General features: G+C 41.2%; 1 long non-coding RNA gene across 1 annotated transcript; it reads right to left on the bottom strand.

Annotated features, from left to right (window-relative positions):
* Positions 1 to 16,560: 16,560 nt before the first annotated feature.
* On the bottom strand, positions 16,561 to 17,330 carry LOC306974768. The gene is made up of 3 exons (XR_013793658.1): positions 17,308 to 17,330; positions 17,085 to 17,183; positions 16,561 to 16,591 (listed from the first exon to the last, which is right to left on the bottom strand). It is a non-coding gene; the product is annotated as an uncharacterized lncRNA (long non-coding RNA).
* Positions 17,331 to 23,651: the final 6,321 nt, after the last annotated feature.

The following is a 23,651-nucleotide window of genomic DNA, read 5'->3' on the forward strand; positions in this document are numbered from 1 at the left end:
TGCCTTTATCTGCACAAACCTGAGTGTGTCTGAATCATCCACAAATCTCTTATCAGTACGATGATTACGCTTAATCTTTCATGAAATATTGAAGGTTTTCATACCTAGACCAAGGCATTCAACTATTTCACACTTTTCATCAGCAGAGAGACCCTTCTTCTTTCCCATATTGCTTGAAAATGATGATCTGCATAATAATGTGGAACATCCTTTTTCAGTAGTTTTTCCCTTAACTGGGCTTAACCCGACAACTACTCATCCCAGGTCTCTGAGATTAATGTCACACTACAAAAAGTAAATATCAAGCATTGGCTTAAATGACTTGAATTGAGGAAATGTATCTTGTTTTGAGCGGTTTTCACTCATTTAGACACTTTTCCTGATCGGAGCAAGTTTGCTTTGCTTGTTTGAGGACATTTCAGACCAGTTCTAGGGTAAATCTGGCTTGAAATAAGAAAGTAAAATTGCCAATGAGATAAGAACAATTCTCTTTCCCCATTGGCAAAGAAAATTACCTGAAATAAGCACGAAATGTATCGAAATGAGTCAGAAACATCTCAGAACAAGTGAAATAATCTAGGACAAATGCCCAACAACTTCTTAACTAGTCAAAACAACTACAATTTGGATTATTATGCTCAAATTGAGATGTTTATACTGATCTAGTTAATTACTTTTTGCAGTGCAGTGATTCAAAGAGCCTCGAGACACGACACCATCCATGAGTTTCATTGATTTTATTTTATTTTTTGTACCTTTTTGATACTGAAATACAATTTGCATAACAATTTGGAACGCGGTGTACTGTATCCTAGAATTCTGGATGGAAGGTTGTGCCCTTTACGACCAGCAACAGAAACACAAAATAAACCAATGATAAAGAGTAACGTCAATAGTAAAGTAAACAAAACAGCATCTCACAAGCCATTATTCTTACTGGTAAATACATCTAAGGCACTATATAGTAAGCTCTAAGCGTCCACTATCCACCATAGGCTCTCTCATCAAAGGTTCTCAGACTATCTGGGTTGTTTTCGTGTCAACAACAACCAACAGTCTTTTCGTAGCAGGCTGGATAAGGAGGGTTTTTTCTTGTTACTGGTTCCACTTGGCTTTATTTGACAAAACACTACCAGCAACCAGATAAACACTCGAACAAGTATAGGATCTTGAGATGAGTAAGAACCACTGACAAGGTAAACACCTCCCTGGCAACATCAATGCACGTCCTGCTGCGAAAAGATCTTTAGTCGCCGACAGAGCTTCCTGTTGTGAGAGGCTAAAACAACTCACTACAAATTATTCAGGGTCTTCAGGACAGAAAAAAGTCTATTATAACTACTCTTTAGTGCACAATGGAATGAAAAGATGGAGTTTGTTAGTTGTGTGTGTTGTCACCACTGTCAAGACTTTGGATAAACTTCTTTGGATAAAATCTGAATAGTTGCCTCTCCTGAAATGGCCGCGCAAATCAAGATAAACAGGAAATGAGCTCTTGTGCGGTGGTGAGCGCAGGCCAAGCTGATCTGTAATTTTCTTTTATGGCAGCGCTTGCATTCGCCCTCTCCACAAACCACTTATTTGGCCCCGAAACGCTTCTTCTTCTTTCAGCCCCTGTTTTATCTCCGCATTGACTTTTCCTGCTGACGCCCTCACAAGCCTTATCACGCTCCGTTGGTTCGCGGCATCGTCAACAAGCTAAACACCAGGCCTGTGCCCTAATAACCACTTTACTGGGGCTCTCACCTGGGACACTTGCACAGTTTGTTGGTTCAGTGGTGCAAAAAAAACAACAACAAAAAAGTTAATCACAAAATAAAGCGATGCGAATATTGGAAAGTGATGAATAGTGCTTACTGTGTGATTTGGGGGGGGACGTGGAGGAAATCTTTTTAATTAGTGTTCAATTTAGACACAGGATATTGGATTTGTGTCTCATTGTGTAATAAATGTATAAGAAATACGCAAGAACTGCAAGTCAAGACAAAGTGCAGAACAAACATGTGTTTTTGTAATGCATCTTCCTCCACCTTTTTTCTGATTGGTTGTTGAAGCAGGTACATCATCGGTAATAGTTAGAGACTTAAGGCGAGACACTGCAGGTGAACAGGGGAAAAAATAAATGTAGAGATATCAATTTGAAGCTTTTGCTGAACATCACAGATATAAATATGAGAAAAAAAATGTATTAGACTTTTTCTGTCATTTTATGTTTTCACATAAAAATAAGGCATTTTGTGCATTAAAATGGCCAAAATTGCCAATTTGGGCAACGAAATCAAAATAATGAATTGAGCCAGATCAAATGTTATGGTTTTATTTTATTGACATATTAGAAACTAAGATTTTTTTCTGAGGGGATTTGGGATATTTTGTTCAGTTTTTCAATAAACTAATCATCAGTGAAAAAATCTGTAAAAACTCAAATTCCGCCTGTTTTTTTTTTGTTTCAAAGCTGAATAAATCAGGCTAGGAATTAGATATTAAAAAATCCCTCTGAAAAAACCTTCAAAATCTTGTTAGGTCTCAGCCTGTAAAGTTTGGAGTCTGTGGGAGCTTCTATAAGGGCTCAGGCTCTGCCCGAGTGCGGCTTCTCTCATTCAGAGAAAACCAGCCCTGAAGTTTTGTAGCGAGTGCGCATGCTCGGCCCGTTCTTCCACTTTTCCGCTCCAGCGTCTCGTAGGAGGAAAAACACCATATTTGGGTGAAAGCGTCATCACGGGGCCCCTTAGCAGGACACGTGGATGTCAAATCTGTCAATATTTATGAATGAAAACCCGCGGGAAAGACGGCCTTTCTACTTCCGGGTCGCCCCCACCTCGCAGACAAAACATCATAAAATAAACATCATCATTTTTATATCTGACATGAAAACTAAGATGTAAAGGGAGGAAAATAGATACAAATCTCCACTTCCACCATATCACTTCGACTTCGAAAAATCAATACTTTCACCTGCCGCGTCTCGCCTTAATGTATAATCCACATGCAATTTAACTGAGGATAAGGCTGCATGTACATTTTTGAAAGCATACCGCTCCACTGTTGCACTTTGAGGAGCTTGGCAAGCAAAACACACTACAAATCCAAACCATTGTTAATGATAAGCACATAGCAGTGAGGAATGGGTACACTGAGCAGAATTTGCCAGTAGGATACAGAAAGTGTGCTTATTTTCCTGTATAGAGGTTATTTCAGGCAGTTTTTTGCTATACTGAGTTCAGCCAAAGTATCAAAAGTCTACGGCACGCTTTGATACTTCTCCTCGTATTCCTCTCCAGGGATCTCTGTGTTACCAAACATTAACCGTGAGGCCTGTATCTACACACTGAGTTAGTGTTAGGCTTTATGACTTGTAGAGTCCTCCTGCTGGAAACAAAACATGCCGCGTGTTTGCGAGCGGCTTGTTTTCACCAGCAGACTGTCTCCTATAGAGCCTGCAGCCCATACATAATTGACAAATATACTGAACGATCGAAGTAACCCGGCACAAACCGCGGTCTTATTGACAATCCAGCGGGGATTGCGGGGCTCAGAGAGAAGGATCCAGCAGGTTTATCTGAAGACTGGATGTCATGAACACAGTGGAAGATACAGTGCATAACATGGCACAAGGAATTACACTCACGAATCGGACAAGAAATCAGAAAATGGCTGTAACTTTAAGAACAACTGCACAGAATAGACAAAAGATGAGTTACTGCATATCAATCGCCCATCACAAATATACTGTATAGTTCGATTTATTAACCTTAAAGAATTAAGTAACTTGTTTACCTTAAAGGAATAGGCCACCGTTTCTACATACTGAGATATGTTCTTACCTAACCTTAGTCGAGTTAATATATCCCCGTCTGGTCTTTGTCCGTGCGCTCTGTCAGGCAAACGGAGCACATACGCAGCCTCTCCCACATGTCATATAGCTCCAAAAAAGCTCACGATAGAAGCTACCAAGCTCTTCCACGTGTTCCCTATTTAAATAAAGTTACGTGAAGTGTTTTCAGGCGAAGTATATTTACACAGAAATGTAACATGTGGATTTTATAAGCAAATAAAAAGGGGGACTATATTGTGAGGCGTAATGATACGAGGAGCACAGCGTCCGCGCAGTAACTCCTAAAGACTTCCCCGCTCACTTCCGTCAATAGAAGCTGCGTGACTTGTAGAGAGCCTTTTACAACAAGCAGAAAATATATTTTGGGAAAGTGCTGCGCATTCCTACCTCATGGTGGAGCTCCTGAGTCCTGTGTCGTCGTCCGGGGTGAGTTGGAAATCTGTGAAACATTACTACACTATATACTTTCTGCTTGTTATCACAGCCCGGCACGATGCACGAAAAAGGCATCGTTCACAAGTTATCCACGCTTCTTCAACTGTTCTCTGCAGCTCTACAAGTCACGCAGCTTCTACTGACGGAAGTGAGCGGGGAAGTCTTTAGGAGTTACTGCGCGGACGTTTTGCAATATAGTCCCCCTTTTTATCTGCTTATAAGATGGACATGCTACATTTCTGTGTAAATATACTTCGCATGAAAACACTTCACGTAACTTTATTTAAATAGGGAACACGTGGAAGAGCTTGGTAGCTTCTATCGTGAGCTTTTTTGGAGCTATGTGACATGTGGGAGAGGCTGCGTATGTGCTCCGTTTGCCTGGCAGAGCGCACGGACAAATGAATGAAAACCCGCGGGAAAGACGGCCTTTCTACGCGGCGCAGCAGCTACTTCCGGGTCGCCCCCACCTCGCAGACAAAACATCATAAAATAAACATCATCATTTTTATATCTGACATGAAAACTAAGATGTAAAGGGAGGAAAACAGATACAAATCTCCACTTCGACCACTGTGTGAAAAATCAATACTTTCACCTGCCGTGTCTCGCCTTAACCGACTGTGTTAGTTTGAGCCCCACATTACCGAAAGAACATGTACCAGAACAACTGCGAAGCTATCTTGGACAGAAAGACTTCCAGCAGAGAAGAAAACATGACTGCCTCTCCTCTTGTCTTGTTATCTACCACTGTACAAACAAATCCTGACCTCTTTTGCTAATGAGCCGACATGCTCGGTCACTCAGTGCAGAGCTAAAGCTAACACAAGCTAACGAACTCTGGTTAAAACCTAAACCTGATGAAGCTTTACTGTAGCACCTGAGTAAACACGGCGGTTCAGGCTATTGTTGCTTCACGTCTTGACTTTGCACGTCGAGACAGACTGTTCCACATCAGTTGTCGTTTTCTTGGAGGGAAAGACGCAGCTGTTTTTGTTTATACAATTAACACCGAGATAATCCTTTTACAAAAGCGCCATTGTGCTCGGGGCCCTGTCTTCCTCCGCCCCAGCACTAAAGCAAATAAGAAAGCAATAATTATTAATAATAGCTGTGGTTTTGTGGTCACGACGACACAGCTGTTACTGAGCCGGTTCAGCCTGTCGTGACGGCTGACAGTCTCTCAGCATCCAGCAGTCTGAGTAATCCACCGTGCTCTCGGCTCTGTGTTATTCAGCATTTGGGATCACTGTTGCCTTGATCAATCAAAATCGTATTCGGCCCATGCTTTAACCCCCTCTGCCTCAACCATTTTCTTCAGTTCGGCTTTAGCCAAATCTGAAAGCTTCTTCACTGGAGAGCAACTGTGTAATGCCTCATTTGAAAGACTTACAAAAGCGATCATAATGTTTCTTTTTTGTCTCTTTTTTTGTCATGTTTTTGCCACATTTTTTCCACTTTTTTGTTGCTATTCCAGCACATTTTTTTGGCGCTTTTTTGTTGTTCTTCCAACAGCTTCTTTGTTACATTTGTGTCATGTTTTTGTTGCTTGTTCATTGCTTTTTTGTCGTGTTTTCGCCACATTGTTGTCACTTTTTGTCGAGTTTATATCCTCGTCTTCGTCGCTATTTTAATGCTTTTTTTTTTAAAGGAATAGGCCACCGTTTTTACATACTGAGATATGTTCTTACCTTAGCTTTGATGAGTTCTTTAGGACCTGTCTGATCTTCACCCGTGCCTTCAGTAAAGTGAAGATTACTGAGCGGATTTCGAACTACTCCTGGTATTATTACGCCTTACAATATAGTCCCCCCTTTTATCCGCTTAGAAAATCCACATTGTTTAATTTTGTGTAATTATACTTTGTAGTGGAACACTTCACGTAACCATATTTAAATAGGGAAAATGTGGAAGAGCTTGGTAGCTTCTATCTTGACCTGTTTTGGAGCTATAGAGGAGAGAGGGAGAGGCTAAATGCTAACGCCGTCTGCGCTGTGTTTACGTGACTGAAGGCACGGGGGAAGATCAGACAGGTCCTAAAGAACTCGTCAAAGCTAAGGTAAGAACATATCTCAGTATGTAAAAACGGTGGCCTGTTCCTTTAAGCTTTTAGATTTGGGTAAGAGGTTCATTTGAATACACTAAGTTTAATACTGAATTATTAATATACAACTACATAATAAACAGACAAACCAATAACATGCTGCCTAAAGTCATAGGATAGTTGTTTCATATTGATATAGTGATGCAGAATAATGTAAATGTAATGTAATATAATGTACATTTGAGTTAGCGACAAACTGTGTATCAGATTCCATTTCAGATCTCGGTTCAGAACGTGTGATCTTTGACTCACACTTCAGCACCTGCGCTGCGTCCTGCTCGGTTACCAGTCGACTCACACGCCGTTTGAGTGGAGGAGGCGAGGCGCTCGCTGTTGCCGTGGGCGTCTCCACACAGAGCGCTGGCATCATTACGGGCGCCACCCCGCCGATTAGCCGACACTCTCACCGGAGGACAGTGCACTTACTCCGCGGCACGTGGAGAGCTCGGCCGCGGAGCTGTCGGGGACGTGCGGAAGGGCCAAGGCGCGACTGTGAGGGGGCAGGACCGCCGAAGTGCTCCGGACACACAGGCCACGGTCCAGCGCAGCCTTTTAACAATCCAGGCGACGGGAGGGCAGCGAGGAGAAAGAGGAGGAGATAGAGTCGGCGCGCACATGTTGCTGCTTTGTAAGACTGGACAAACATGGGAGATGACAAGTGTTTTGTACCAAAGATTTATTAGGAAATGACCCGTCCCTCTGCCACTGGGACGACCTGTTAGAAGCGTTAAAGGAAGAGGCCACCGTGTTTCCATACAGAGCTTAGACGAGTTGATGCGTACCTGTCTGGGCTTTGTGTGTGCCCTCAGTCACGCAAAACGACCAAAGATGTTGCTAGCATTTGGCCTCTCCCAATGTATTCCTATAGCTCCAAACGGGAGTGAAGTTGGAAGCGACCACGCTCTTCCAAGGGCACTTTTTTTTTTTTTCTGTGCTTATTTCCTATTTAATAATACAGCTTGTAATAAACAAACCATCCACCAGGCAGTGCTGCAGCACCCTCAGCACCCTGGGTTCCCACGGCCTTGACCAGACAGGTACCTATCAACTCGTCTAAGCTCAGGGAAGAACATATCACAGTATGGAAGAACTGTGTGCCCTCAGTCACACATAGACGAGTTGATGCGTACCTGTCTGGTCTTTGTGTGTGCCCTCAGCCACGCAAAAAGACCAAAGATGTTGTTAGCATTTAGCCTCTTCCAATATATTCCTATGGTTCCAAACAGGGTGAAGTTGGAAGCGACCACGCTCTTCCACGGGCACAAAAACCAGACAGGTACGCATCAACTCGTCTAGTTTATTTTATTTTATTTTATTTATTTGACAGGGACATGTACAGGAGCATTAATACGCAGATGAAAAGATACTTTGTACCAGACTTTAGCTCTTGGAGCTAATTTCCATCTGCAGTCCCCGAGACAGACAATTACAAAACACTACAAAAAGCAAAAAAAAATACAGTTCATAATATTTACAGACAGTATTTACATTTTATATACAATTTTGAAAAAAGTACATTTTATTAAAGGGAAAACTTGTTCCTCTATCGTATGTACCCAACACTACCCCTCTCAGATGTCAAATTTAGTTGCTGTTTCTTTAATGCTGACATGTTTGATTTCCCAGAAACTGTTCTCAGATGAGAACATATCTCAGAATGGAAAAACGGTGGCCTGTTCCTTTAACTGCTGCATCCTTGAGGTTGATAGAAACCTGAGCGCATAGAAGGTTTTTTTTTTTTCTTGAACCAAGGGAATAATGTACTCGTCTTAGGGGGAAAGAATTAATTACCATGGCTTTACTGATTGGGTATCTTGTTTGCCTTAGTAATGAGGCAAATAAGGGATTAGAGTATTAGAGCTTGTGTTTTTTCCCTGAGTTTAAGGCTTTACCTATAGCTTGAGTTGGCATTACAGGATGACATGATAATATAGTGAATTTAGATTGTAAATAGCCTCCAAATAGCTGCCGTGTTTGTTTTGACATGCAGGCCTTTCTGTGATGGGCCAGTCTGGCTGTCAATCACGCTTGTCAGAACATGGTTGCATAGAACAGCAGTTTACACAAGGGTTGGGCGATGTCCCCTTAATTGGCTGTTGATGATGTTTACAGTGAGCCTAGCCTATATAGAAGCTGCATATTACTATGTATGTTAGGAAAATGGGAGATTGCAGATAAATGGATCTAAACTAAACATGATTTGAACACCGTCACGGAACACGACTTTTGCAAAAAAAATGTGTTAAAACTCGTGCGACTTATTCAGAGTCATCTCCTCCTCAATACCAAGGCTCTTCTCACACCAATACAAACATAGATCGGAGATTATTATTTGCATTTGCTCAGTTTTAACGTCATGTTTAAGAAACAGTGGGTGAACGGGACAATATTTACAAGTATTGTAAACGTAGCTTACATTTTTGAAGCCGCTCCACGCGCCGCCCGGTCCGTGAGCTCGTAACCTCGTATCTCCTGCCCCGCCTCTTTCCCTCCTCTCTCTTTCCTCTCTCGGTCCTTCGTGAGAATAATCCAAACCCATGCGCGCTCAGCTAGCTCCGATGTGAGCGCCATCTCGTCATTTTAAAACAGTTTAAGTTTCTGTACGAAGCAAAGCAAAACCACACGCTGTTAAACTCTGAGCTGCAGAGAGAGAGAGAGAGAGAGCCCCGTCTTTACTTTAATAATTACGGCTAACACATCATGGCTTCTGGCAGGCTACTGACATTAGCGTGCATATTAGCTATCCATCCATCCATCCATCCATCCATTTTCTTCCGCTTTATCCGGGGCCGGGTCGCGGGGGCAGCAGTCTCAGCAGAGATGCCCAAACTTCCCGGTCCACACACACCTCCTCCAGTTATATCCGTGATTTAATTTACAGTGCAATCCCTGCTAAGTTTGTAGGTGTACAAGGCCCACAGAAGACCAGTGCGTGTTTCTGACAGGAGGGGGCGTGGCATCACGATGGTGGCTCTACATCGTGATGCTGCTCATCCATCACGACGGCACAACCCTAGTTTACACAATCACACACATTACAAAGCTTTAACCAAACTCGCGTCACAGATCCCTCCTTATCTCAGTGTTGATTGAGCAGCTGCTAAAGCTCCCAGCATAACTTATCGCTTTCCATATACACAAACTGAACTGGGTTGTTTGAGTTGAGGACATTTCTAGTCAGTCCCAGAGATTTCTTCACACTCTTCTATTTTGTAATGGCTCGAACATATCTTTTTTTTTTGTCTGGAAAGTTTCAATGTTTTGGTAACACTTGTCCCTGAGTGTGCTCACAAGTGCGAGTGTAAAATGAGGCTGGGACAAGTTGTTTTGAATAGTTTGAAGTGAGGTTGACCTGCATTTTTCCAGTTAAGTAGCAATCAAAAATCCTCCAACATAAAACAGAAGGACACCGTTTAGCGGTGGCAGATTTGTGATATGATAGTGTGTGTTTTTTCGTACAGTGTGAAAAGCTGACTCCGCGTTATATAACCAGCATTGTGTCGAGAGTCAGCCTTTCGAAGCATCAGACCCACTTCAAATGACAAACGTTACAAATTGCCTCAGAGCTTTTCTCGTGGCCTCCTGTTGGAAATCCCACCGTGGCAGTTTGCAAAAAGCTCCTTAAAGCTCCCACGCCTGCCCTATGTGTAACGTGCACGTGGGCCGAGTCCAAATTCAACTCATTAAATATGCAGAGCGGAGCCGGTGGCACCAGACTCGCCCCAGCTGGGTACAAGGACTTGGCAAATGTGGGTCGACAGTGTCCGCGAACCGAGTCACTCGAGCAGGACTGTGCAACGTTTTGACTTTAATAAACGCAATTAGTACGGAATATTATCCAACTTACAAATGCCTGAATCTCTAATGCCCGGGAATGTTGTTAGCTACGAGTAGATTGGTTCCTCTGAAAGCATTCATTCAAACAACACATTTAAATGACAGCTTTTCTAAATTAAAGGGATATTTCAGGATTTTTGACATAGGGCCTCATTTCTTAGTTATCCAGAGCGTTGTTGATTTCTGGAGATATAGGTATTTTTTTAATTCATGCAGTCCTTATATGTGAAGAGTTTAGTGGTGCTAGGCTAGCGCATGTCTATGGTAACTAGTAGCCTGCCTATAACACCAGACTACCCATATAAATGTCTGTGTTGACTGAACAATTTTTTTTAATATAACCATTTTGTATTTAAAAGAACTTATATGTGAGCAGCATCAGCTTCACGGTGCCCTCCTGTGGACCCACCACCTGCAGGGGGAGCCATAAGAGGCTGGTGCAATGTGTGCAATGAGTGATCTGCCAGGTTACCGGATCTACAGTAGTTTGTTTACCAGCGGCCGGCTTTACTACACGTGGAATTCACAAAGGAGCTTTCTACAAATCAGACATGCAATGTTAATTTCATTGACTCAAATATTTAGTCTTAATTTTAGTCAAAGTGATATTTTTGACAACTAAAATTGGACTAAAACTAAATTAAAAGTTTTTCATGAGACTAAAACTGTGACTAAAATGTCCAGATATTTTAGTCGACTAAAATAAGACTAAATAAAAATGAAAATGAGCGACTAAAATCATCCAAACTTCTATTGACCGTCTGAAAGAGCCTCAGATCATTTACAATCACTGCCAAATGAACAGCTCTGAGCTTTGTTCATGTGGAGCAGCTCCATGAAGCAGAGGAACAACATTAAATATGATTATAATGAATATTACAAATATAAGTCGACTAAATTGACATGCAGTTTTAGGCGACTAAAACTAGACTAAAATTGAAACGTTTTTTTTTGACTAAATCTTGACTAAAATTAAATGACATTTTAGTCAAAAGACTAAAACTAAAATAAAATATGTTGTCAAAATTAACACTGCAGATATGGCAATGTTTGGAGGACGACCCCATGATTTTGCAGAGGTTTTTAATGCAGGCTACTAGTTACCATAGACATGCGCTAGCCTAGCACTAGCACCGCTAACCTCTTCAAATATAAGGACAACAACACTCTGGATAACTAGGCAATGAGGCCCTATGTCAAAAATCAACAGACAACATTAGGTAATTCAAGGTCAGGTCAAGGAGCTGCCAAACACTTTGTTTCTTGTACTTGTTTTGAAGCCTCGGCGTTAATTCAACCTGGGAGACGATTTTCAGCCTCACCTCCAGCCAATGATCGCTTCCGAGAGGGCCACACCTCCACCTCAGCCTCAGCGTAAGAGCCGCACCTCGGTAGCTCCAATCATCGCCCTCGGTCCCGCTTTTAAGCCCCAGCAATCATGGTTCGTTCGCTTCCCGGCTGCGTTGCGACCCGCCTCCGCCCCATCTCCGCCTCTTCCATCCACGGCTTAACGGGTCTTCCACACCACCCACAGTGTCCAGGCTCCGGGGGAAGACATCCCTAACTCCAAGCTGTTCATCCATACTGACTTTCATACATCGATGTTACCACCAGGGTCTGATCGCCAAAACTAATAAACATGTCAATAAATCTTCCAAATCACCGCTTTTGTCTGTTTGAGTCTATCCAGGTTGAATTGTCAGGTGGCAAACCGAGGAAATGTTGCCCTTATTTATAGTCTTGCAAGGCAAACCACGCATTCTACCACTCAAAATAAAAGCTCCATCTGAGCGGCCTTGAGCCATTCCCTTTGAGTAGATATTTAATTACTAATTCATGTCCGCTGTGGTAAACAGTTGAAGATTCAGTCCTCGTCCGAAGCAAGTGATGAGTCTTCGACCTGGTCAGCCGCACAAACCCCTCTGCTCAGCGAGAAGGAAAACCAATGACATGTCTGTGCGACTTTTTCCGATCAAATAACACGCTGATAGAGCCGTAACGCTCTCAAAAAAGAAGTGGAAAGTGCACAGACTTCCCCCTGGCCTCAAAGTACACAGCAGGGGAGTATCTTTGACAATGGGGCTGGATCAAACCCGGTTAGACAGTGCTCCGAGCTGATCCATTCCGTGTGATGGCTGCCTTTTGTCTGCTCTGAAAGAAGAACGCGTGAGCTCGAGCGGGCGGCTGATACGAAAGCACAAAGAGACATGAGGCAAGAAGAGGAGCCCGGGGTTTCAACACGCTCTCAAAAAAGCAGAGAGAAAGCACGGCGGATTATTCAAGGGGAGGAAACACGACGGAAAGCCAAGTCTCGGGATTTCTCTTCACATCCTCTTTGCAAATCTTGGGTTTTGTCGACTGCATACTGAACAGCGGGCGCTAATGGTGGAGATGGTGGTGAAATATGTTTAGATTGAGAGCAAAAGTGGGAAAAATAACGTGCCCGTGTGAGCTGCGTTCGATCCTTTGCGATTCAGCGGCCGGCTCGACTTCCAACGCCACAGAAGCCACAGTTTCGCACTGGGGAATTCCGAGCATGCCAGACAACAGCGGTGGAGACAGAGAGGCAAAAAGTGGGCTTAATAACACGGACTCTCACCAATGCCAAAACACACTATTGCAGCTAATCAGAAAGCTAGAGTGAGGCTTGCATGCGAGGAAGACATTTGCCGACGCTAATGCAAAATCTGTGCAAACATTGGGGGGAAAAATCCATCAACATCCTGAATGTTACACCGCCTCAAAACTAAACACAAAAAAAAGGGTCAATCGTATTCCAGAAGCTGTAAGGAACATTTTTCAATCACTGTGTTTATCAATCAGAATCGTATTGTTCTTGTTTCATGGAAGAATTATTATTTTCTAGATCCAGAATAGGTCTCATTGTGTTGCAAATAAAAAGTAGACAATAAAGGTACAGTACCAGCCAAGTTGTGTCATTGTTTTTTACCAATAGACGGATTTCATGTGACGTCTGCAGACTAAATGACGTGCCCTGTGCAAAACAAACTGGAAAACTGGAAAACGCTCGAGTGACGCGCTTTTGTTTTCGTGTAAAAGCAACACAATGCCATCGGATCGCATTGTTGATCGCACAAACAGAAGCACCGACAATCGAGGACTTCGATAACATATAATTTGATAACAAACAGGCAGGTGCGCACCCTTTTCAGAAGAATGGACGACACTTGTGGCTGTGAGCGTCGAACGAGAGACAAGTGGTCCGGAGTTGAGATCGAGACCCGGGATCTGCTGAGTCCAGACGCGGTGAGGAAAATACTTCTCTCTCGTGCCTTGGCTGGGAGGGTCAAGAGGAGCAGCTGATAAAGAGAAACTCCTGATTCAGCCTGAGCAGGGAAACTGTCCGTCGCCAACACATTATTAATAAGCAAAAAAATGAGACTCTGTCAGCAACAATGACCTACTGTCTTATTTTATTTATGATCAATGGATAAATCACATGTTTAAAGCACTGCACGGCTTGAAGAAAAGTATTTGCAGTACCAGTGTGTTGGTCTTTAGATTGATCTTGTAACTAGTGGTACAGGTCCTACATGGCTCTGCACCCCTCAACTAACGTTAATTGCAGTATTTAAGAAGTAAATCTACATAGCTAACGTTGGCCTGTATTATTGTTCACCTTAAATAGGCCACCATTTTTATATACTGGGATACGTTCTTAACTTAGCTTAGATGAGTTCATTTGTACCTGTCTGGTCTTCACACGTGCCTTCAGTCATATAAACCAGTGTTTTTCAACCTTTTTTGAGCCAAGGCACATTTTTTTCATTGAAAAAATCACGAGGCACACCACCAACAGAAAATGTTAAAAATTTTTAACTCTGTAGCCTATATTCAGTCGTTCTCATCAAAGTGTCTTGAATAGGAACACCGTATAGTCTTGCTAGCCACAATGCCCCAATAATTCTCTTGTCTCAAAGAAATTAACTCCCTGATATGGAAAAGTATAATATGGTTACTCTGCCGATCACTAGACAGCACAGACACTTGAAAACGGTACATTATTTGTGGATAATAATGCATCATTTTTTTTAAAAACAACTAGGTAAAATTGGATAATTTCCCAAGGCACACCAGACAATATGTCACGGCGCACTAGTGTGCCACGGCACAGTGGTTGAAAAACACTGGTATAAACACAGACGGCGTTAGCATTTAGCCTCTCCTCCTCTATAGCTCCAAACGAGGTGATGATAGAAGCTACCAAGCTCTTCCACTTTTTTCCTATTTAAATATGGTTACGTGAAGTGTTCCACTACAAAGTATAATTACACAAAATTAAACAACATGGATTTTCTAAGCGGATAAAAGGGGGAACTATATTGTAAGGCGTAGCAATTCCAGGAGTAGTTCGACATCCTAAATGCTAACACCGTCTGTGCTGTGTTTGCATAACTGAAGGCACGGGTGAAGAACAGACAGGTACAAAGGAACTCGTCTAAGCTAAGGTAAGAACATATCTCAGTATGCCCATTACTTTAAAGTGAGTTTTAACTAAGCGCAGCGTCCTTTAGTGACAAGCTTTCTACACTGTAAAAAGTGTTGCTTAAATGAGAAGTAAAAAAAATTCCGTAAGCGGTTCCATCGGACATTTTGTGTTCTGTCAACTTCAGCTCTTTATTAAGTACTAAAAAATATTAAATTGAGTTTGACACAAAGCAAAACTATAACTTACTCGTGAATGATTTACTGAATATTTTTGTGTTCTCACAAACCAAAACTATAACTTAGACGTGAATGATTTACTCAATATTTTTGTGTTCTCACAAAGCAAAACTATAAATTACTCGTGAATGATTTACTGAATATTTTTGTGTTCTCACAAAGCAAAACTATAACTTAGACGTGAATGATTTACTCAATATTTTTGTGTTCTCACAAAGCAAAACAACTTTAAAAATGTAATAATGTACCACCCGGTTTTATATTCTGATTAAGCACAACAACTTCATGATGATCAATTTCGTTCATATCTTTGTGTTCAAACATTTTTTTGGTGATTAATGCATCTTCATTTTATATCATTGACCATGAATTAACTATAACTTAAATGTAATACCAAAAACAAAGTTATTTTTCTGCAACGTTGAACATTTATTGAGAATCAAATTCCCCCCCCCCCAAAAATAAAAAAAAATCCAATTTTTTACACAATAAAAGCCAAACACATTTGAACATGTAAGCAGCAGCAAAGTTCCTATTTTCTTCGGTAACAATGAAGCCCTTTTCTTAACCAAAAATAATAATAACAACAATAAAATATAATACAGTAGTGAAATAAAATAATGCAATGCTAAGTATATCCCAAGAATGCTAGGAAGCTTGCGTTTCTCTCATTCACCTGGCTTCACAAGCTATGCCTTTCTTATTTTGCTTAAGCTGTTATGCGTTGCTATGGTTATGATGTAGCGGAGTGACGTTACAGCTCTACTTCCGGATCCACATAGACCGGCAGATGTGCGAGAAACTACACAAAAACTTCAACACCACAATCAATATTTCTGAAACTCAACAGAGTTACTGAACAGACCTTTTTATCAGGCCCATTAGCCAAAAATGCTGAACCTACTGCTATAAAAGTAATATTTACCGAAATCGCTACATCCGTGTTTAGCGCAGAAAAATGCTAATGTCCGAGGTGGCGCAGCAGCTACGCTAACCCCAGAAGTAGCGACTTTAATATTACTTTTGTAGCAGTAGGTGTAGCATTTTTGGCTAATGAGTCTGAGAAATAAGAAGGCTCAGTAACTCTCCGCTGAGTTTCAGAAATATTTCTTGTGGTTTTGAAGAGTTTTGTCTTGCATATTTGCCGACTGGTACGGACCCAGAAGTAGAGCTGTGACGTCACACTATACAACCGAATAACAGTGATTTGAGCTAGGAAGCCATCATCAAAGCCAACAAGGGACTGGAATATTTTTTTTACTATAAACCTTTTTTTGTTTTTTTTTACAAATGTAATCCAATGTTCATCACAATACTAAACATTTACATGTTACATGTTATTACCAAGAACAGAAGAATAAATTAATGCACTGTATTGAACAATCTTCCCAGATTAGGAGGTCATCACAATTTATTGTTTAATAGCCATAACACTAAGTAATTCTTTATGCCATGGTCAGTCAGAATTCCAATACTATTACATGTGCATTGTTTTTGTAGTTTTTTAGTTTTGTAGTTAGGCAAGTCAAAGCACTCAAACGTGTGTTTCAGCTATGTGCGCCATCTTCTGTGTTCAAACGCAACGTGGCCAAACCTTTCAAGACTGGCTGGCCATCAATCCTGATCCCGTAGGTCTGTTGAGACGTGAAGATCATCACTGGGGAGGCGCTGAGATCCTCAGTGAACCCGTTGGTCTGTTTAAAGAGACAAATAATGTTTAAAGTTGACAGTTTGTTTAGTGTTTCAAGACCACATTTTTTACCTTCAGATAAATGGTTTTCAAAAATTTTCACACCAAGTACAATCTTGGAAAATACATTTGGTGCTGTAAGTGCCACTTAGAATTGTCACATTCTGTATATTTACAAAGTGATAAATCAGCTGAGCGTTTCATGACAATAGTGCAGGCATGTCCCAGCCAAGCTTAACCGTGTTGGGCTGATTAAACAGCCTAACCTATCCCATCACAGAAATCTGCAAGTGGAGCTGCATTTACACAATAACCCTTATTTTATCGTCTCACGTGCCATTCCTCTTGTTCTTGAACTTTAAGCCACAACAGGACCACATTTTTTAAACTTATAATCACTAGTTTTAGTTTAATCTTATTTCTCTTGATCATGTCCTGCCTCCAGCCCTATAGCCCTTTCAAGACACTGAAAGTTGTAAAGTTGTAAAAGTTGTTACCTGGTCATCACAAATGAGGTCAGCCTGGTTCTCCCCAATGTACGCCATGAGACATCTCAGCAAAACGTCTCTCCTCTTTTCAACCTTTGAAGATGGACTCTATAACACACATGAATTTCATTCAAATTTATTGTAGACATGTTTTATCCCCTACCACAAACCAGGGACCCACAATAATTCACATTGTAAGTGTAAAATGTTCATACATTGTAAAAGTATATACCTGAACCATCTTTTCACCGAGTGCCACCTTTTGAGTTGAATAGTGAGAACATCTTGGCTGTGTTCTCGGATAAACGTTGGCTCCAGAGATATGCCAGCAAGCTGCTGAAATTGTTCACAAATCTGCAGAACAAAAAAACATTTTTGATACACAACCATGTAAATACATACTTAAATGCAACAACATTTTAGAGCCACACCTGAGATTCATCTAAAAAGGCCGGCCACTGATCAAGTAGAGTAGCAACATTGGATCCTTCAGATAAAGCTTCTTGCCTTTGTAGGCTGAAGGTTTGGGACATCAGGTCATTTATCACATTGTTTTTCTTCTTTGTCTCTTGAAAAAGCTGAACTGTAAAATTATATGTAAAAAAAAAGAATAAACAAAAAAAAACTATAAAAGTCACCCATATTTAAAAGCACAGCAAAGTTAATTTGACCTGTATCATATCTTGGTCCACCGTCAGGTCTTTTAGGTATCAGTAAGTCACCAGTCTGTTAACAGAAGAAATTAACTGTTAGACAGAAATATACACACAGTCGATGCACATATGGATAATATATGCTCGTCCATTGGCACAAAAAGCTTAAGTGGGACAAAGAGCGAAACGTCCGACACTCCACCTCTGAGTACAGATGAGGACTAGAGGGACTCTGTCTACGATGGACAACACCTAAGAACCTACACAGAGGTCCCCTCCCCAAGTTAATGCATTATCTAGAAAACATGGCAGTGGAATGTCATTTGTCAAAATAATCAGATTTTCCAGTATTTTTTACATTACGCATCATCTGCTGTATTCCTGTCTTATTATTGCACACCCTGAGTTTTTTTCTGAGAGCTTATTTAACAAGTGAATTTATCCATTGTTATCATAAACGAAGTTTAGGCTAATGATAAATATTACAGCCCTAACAGTTTGAATCGATGCACAGTCCCCCCTACCGAATGAGGCCATACAACAACGTTCACTTAGAATCTTACAAAAAGGGGAGAAGTTACCTGTGGTTAGCACAAACATGAACTGATACCGCACCACGTTTACTATATGTTTTTGTACAACTTTACGGTGACGCAGGGTGATCTGGAGATAATAAAGTGTGCGTTTGATGAGGGGAGAACAAGAGTCAGTGTTGGGAAAGTTCATTTTCTACATGAACTACTTCAAAGTTCAGTTCACAAATTTCAAAATGAACTAGTTCGTTCATAGTTCATAATTGTATATAATTAATAGTTTGTTCATAGTTCCAAAAATGAACTAGTTCATAGTTCTTTTTTTTTTTTTGCTGCGAGCTGTTATTCAGGCATGAAAATGGATCGAGGTGAAAAGGTGAGACGTATATTTCCCCGCTCATAAAGCAACAATCTGATGCATTTTTAAATGCATTTTTGCCAACCTTGGTAGAGCTGGAGAAAGTTGACTTCAGCCATGACTTAAAAATATTATCCTCTCTTAGTGTTATGCAGCTATGTCATGTCAGCCTGTCACTGTTTTATGAGTGGATTTTGGTTATCTTTGCTAATCATATTTTATTTTATTTTTTTAGTTGAATTGGTAAATTCTTGGTGGAAAATGAAGCTACAAATATTCAATTGCATGTGTGTTCATTTGGTAAATTAATCATGTGAATAAGATTGTTTTAGGAGCTAATTTGTAGTTAAAAAACTCCACATTGTGTCTTTATGTAAATGAGCGCGCGCGGAGCAGAGGAGTTTGGAGCCACAGACGTTACACAAGGGAGACTCGCTTCGTGACCTCACACTGTGGCTGCTGCGGCACCGTGCGGACCCGCTGGTTACCCGTGTGCCAGGGCCTGTGCCAGAGCCATAAACAGCAGAGTTCAGCGCCACAAAACTGGACACAGTCGGGCCGTGGGCGCGGGGGCGGAGCGAGCGCGAGCTACACCGTGGACCCGCCAGAGTTTAGAACGAACCGCTGGTAAACTGTGACGGCGGGTTTTACATTCACTGATCCGCGGTGTTAAATCACAGATATAAGAAATCTGGCTCCATATTGAACGGACGTAAGAAGAACGGGAAATGCCGTTCACAGACACCAGAATGAACGCATTCATGGTTTCGTTCACCAGGCAGTAACACTGTGCGTTCAGTTCACGTTCGCCCAAAATATGAACGCGTTCATTACATCACTGACAAGAGTAAACAACACTGAACACTGTGCGGGTCTCTGGTTCTGAGCTCGTTGAGCTGACACTGTTGTGGTGCGTTAGATCCGAGCGCAATTTCGTTTCGCCTACACGTGTCTGATTTTTAGAGATGCGTGAATATTCCTGGCTTTTATCAAGGCCTCTCAGGACGCACTGACCCGTACATGTGTGTGTGTGTGTGTGTGTGTGTGTGTGTGTGTGTGTGTGTGTGTGTGTGTGTGTATATAGACTTTAGTATGATCCTCTCTGTTCAGATAGTCCTCCTCCCCAACGCGCTAGCTTTCACGGCCACTTACAATGTTAAACCAAATTCATTCACCAGTATCTTAAAACACATAACACATAAACGCAACAAAGTTTTCCAAACCATTTCTTTCTAGCGACCAACAACAACATGTTAACATCGGCTAATGCTAGCTTAGAGCATGTATGTCGAACTAATTTTTTGGACAAATTTGACAAACATGATAACCACCGTTTGCAGTAAAGGATACACGTACCTTGTCTCGTTCACCTGGAAAATATTTGGATCCATCGCGATGGCGAAGGCACTTCTGCTGCTCAGCTCGCAAGAAGACGTTGCCCCAGACCGGCTTGAACTGGTCTGAAAGTCAGCCTAAACCCGCCCCCCGGGCCAAGTTTGTGTTCGATCAACACATTATAATAGTTTTGTCATTACAGGGCCACCACTCAGACAAAATAAATACTTAAAGTGTTTTCACCTGAAGCAATAAAATCTGTATTTTTTATGGTGCTGTAATAATGATATATAGTACTTATTTGTCAACCAAAAATTTAAATTTATAAAAAAATAAGTACTTAGTAACTAATTAAAATGTTTCAAACCAAAGTTTGGTCTGCAGCACTTATTACAGTGTACGTACTTTGAACTATTTCCGAGCCTGAACAGCAGTTCATTCATTGCCATAATTTGCGCGTAGCCCATGTAAACAGCTGATACCTGTTATAAATTACTGATACGTGATGTTGGAAGCACCTGGTTTCTGCACCTAGTATGTTTGTCAGCGTTGAAATCCACCTCACAAAATATCTAACCTTCCCAGTACCACTAGACCAAGATCAGATCCAGACTAAAAACATTGAAATGATTCAAGTGTGAAATTACACATGACCTTGAGTACCACGTACCACAGTTTAAATTAGACTAAACCAATTATACAAAAAAATGTTAATCTCAAGCAGTATACAATAGACTTCAAATCATCTGCTCCTGTGTTGTAAAAAAAAAAAAAAGTTACAATTTGGTAAAGTTTGTGAAGGACAGAGTATAATTTAAGTAAAAAAAAAGACAGGAAAAGAAAAAAGAAGAATAAAAGTACCTTGAAAGCACAGCTCGAATCAAAGCGACAAAAAATGTGAGGAAATATTTGATAGACGCTTGCACATATGAAACAACACTTCTTTTTTTTTTGTCCCACCCGCCCTCAGACGATCCGGGGGGAGCGCAGCCTCACATGCAGCCCGCACGCATCTCCGCAGTCAACGGGGCCCGACACTTTGTAGGCAAAAGACAGAGGGCTTTTGAAGGTGCTGCCGCTGTAACAGGTGAGAGGCGGCGCGTTGTTTTGGAATCTCTTTTATCTGAAGTGATCCCGCTCTGCCCCTATGTTCCCCATTCTCCACCTGCACTTTGAAGTCTGCTCTCGGGCCTGGGGGTGAGCCGCGGGGCCAATGAGAAACGTAAACACCGATAAGATGGAGATTCTTCTCTGTGCGTCGGATGCTTCGTCGGTGGAGAATGTATGGAGGCTTCATTTAGTTAAAACATTGAACTACATACATGTGCAGGGGCGGACTGGGACTGAAAAACAGCCCTGGACTCTGACTAGCCTGGCCCACATTAGCTTCCACATATTTTAACCTCTTAACCCCCGCCTTAACATTAACGAGTGCATTTTCCCCAGTTCGGCTTTTTATTATTATTTTTTAGAAACAGAAGCAAAATCATTCATATAAATAATAAATAATAACGGTCCCAAAACTGAACCTTGTGGCGCACCAGACTCCACGGAATTCCTTTTAGATTCATGTTTTTTTTTTAGACTGGGCTTTACCCAAATCTAAAAGCTTGTCGACTGGAGATCAACAATGTAACGTCTCATTTGAAAGCTAAGACCTACAAAAGTGATGGAAACTTTTCGTCACGTCGCCACATTTTCGTCATATTTTTGTTGTTTTCTAACCTCTTGCCACCCGCCAAAACCAAATGCATTCTCTCCTCTCTCGCCATTGTCGTCACTTTTTATGTGTTTGTGTTTTTGTCACTTTTTTATGGCGCTTTTGTTACTTTTTTGCTGGATTTTTGTCTTTTTTTTTCTGGATTTTTTACACTTTTTTCTTGGATTTTTGTCAGGTTTTTTCTGGATTTTTGTCACTTTTTTTCTGGATTTTTGTCACTTTTTCCTGGATTTTTGTCAATTCTTTTTCTAGATTTTTGTCACTTTTTTGTCTGGATTTTTGTCCCTTTTTTCTGGATTTTTGTCACTTTTTTTCTGGATTTTTGTCACTTGTTTTCTGGATTTTTCTCATTTTTTTGTCTGGATTTTAGTCACTTTTTTTCTGGATTTTCGTCACTTTTTTTCTGGATTTTTGTCACTTTTTTTCTGGATTTTTGTCACTTGTTTTCTGGATTTTTGTCCTTTTTTGTCTGGATTTTTGTCACTTTTTTTCTGGATTTTTGTCATTTTTTTCTGGATTTTTGTCTTTTTTTTTCTGGATTTTTGTCACTTTTTTCTGGATTTTGTCACTTTTTTGCTGGATTTTTCTCATATTTGTCCATTTACATCCTCATTTCCTTCTCATTTTTTGTCGCTATTTTGAAGAAGCTTTTAGATTTGGAGAACAGGGGAAAACATGTTCAGGTGGGAGTCAAGAGGTTAAATCATTTTTTTCTATCATTTTTTGTTGTGTTTTTTGTCCATGTTTTTCTCCTGGTTTTGTTGACTTTTCATCCTCTTTTTCTCGCTATTTTGATGCTTTTCTTTTTAGCTTTTAGATTTGGGTAAAGCTCGGTTAAGTGCTCTTCCAGAATGGACATATGGCCAGTCTGCCCCTGTACATGTGCATCATTTCTTCCAGTAATTATGATCAAATACAAGCATTATTTTTATATCGGTGGCATCTTGAGTGGGTTCGCCTCTCCTCTGTCGTGCCCCTCACTTTACGTAACTTTGCTGGAAAATGTAAATACAAATAATGATACAAGTTCAAAGTCGCACATTGATCACAGAACCCAACTCTGAGTTGAGTTCTTAAAGGCCAAGGCTGGCGAAAAGTCTTTAAAGGGGGCCTATTATGCAAAATCGACTTTTTCAAGCTTTACATCATGTTATTAAGTCATTCCCTCATTAAAACCATGCCTGAAGTGTTGCCTTGGCACATTCACGTATTTTCGAGTAATCTGTAGAAACTCTGATGGCGGCCATTTTAGGGATAAAACGCCTGATTCCTTCAGGAAACGCCCTCGACCTCCAGGATACGCCTCCGACCTTTCGTCACCAGCCGAGTAACCAACCACTGCCCCTCAGCAGAACCCCCTCCCCGCAGTGTCTAGCCCTAAGATGTAAACAGAGTCATCATGGAGGATTAGCTTCATGTGTTGTGAACCGGAGCCACAGCAGACTTTTACAAAGACACACATCAGTGTTTCTGTTACCGAAACACCCAGGATTAAAACCGGTGACAAGAACACTTATTTCAGTGTCTGGTTCTGCGCTGAGCCTTGATGATGCACAGAGCCTCCGGAGAAAGCTAATGCTAAGCTAAACCTCGAGTCATCACGTGAAAACGAGAAATATGCACAAATGAAGTCAATAAAACCACCACACACATAAAGAACCGTTTAACAATGATCACACACGGAGCCAGGCTTGTTGATTTGGAAGTTTATTGCTCACATTTCATCTACAATGGGTCATAGCCGAGTGGTTTTCTCCCGGAGCTAACAAGCTAGCCGCGACAAGCTAACGGGAAAATTCACTGAAAACAAGCATATTATGCATTGAAAACGTCACTAAAACAGGCAACTGCTTGAAGCAGCCTTTATGATGATCCCACACGGAGCCGGGCTTGTTGATTTCGTAGTTTATTGCTCACATTTCATCTACAGTGAGTCGTAGCCGAGTGGTTTCTCCCGGAGCTAAGGCACTATTAGCC

Source organism: Gobius niger, assembly GCF_951799975.1.
Source record: "Gobius niger genome assembly, chromosome: 15".
Lineage (NCBI taxonomy): Eukaryota > Metazoa > Chordata > Actinopteri > Gobiiformes > Gobiidae > Gobius > Gobius niger.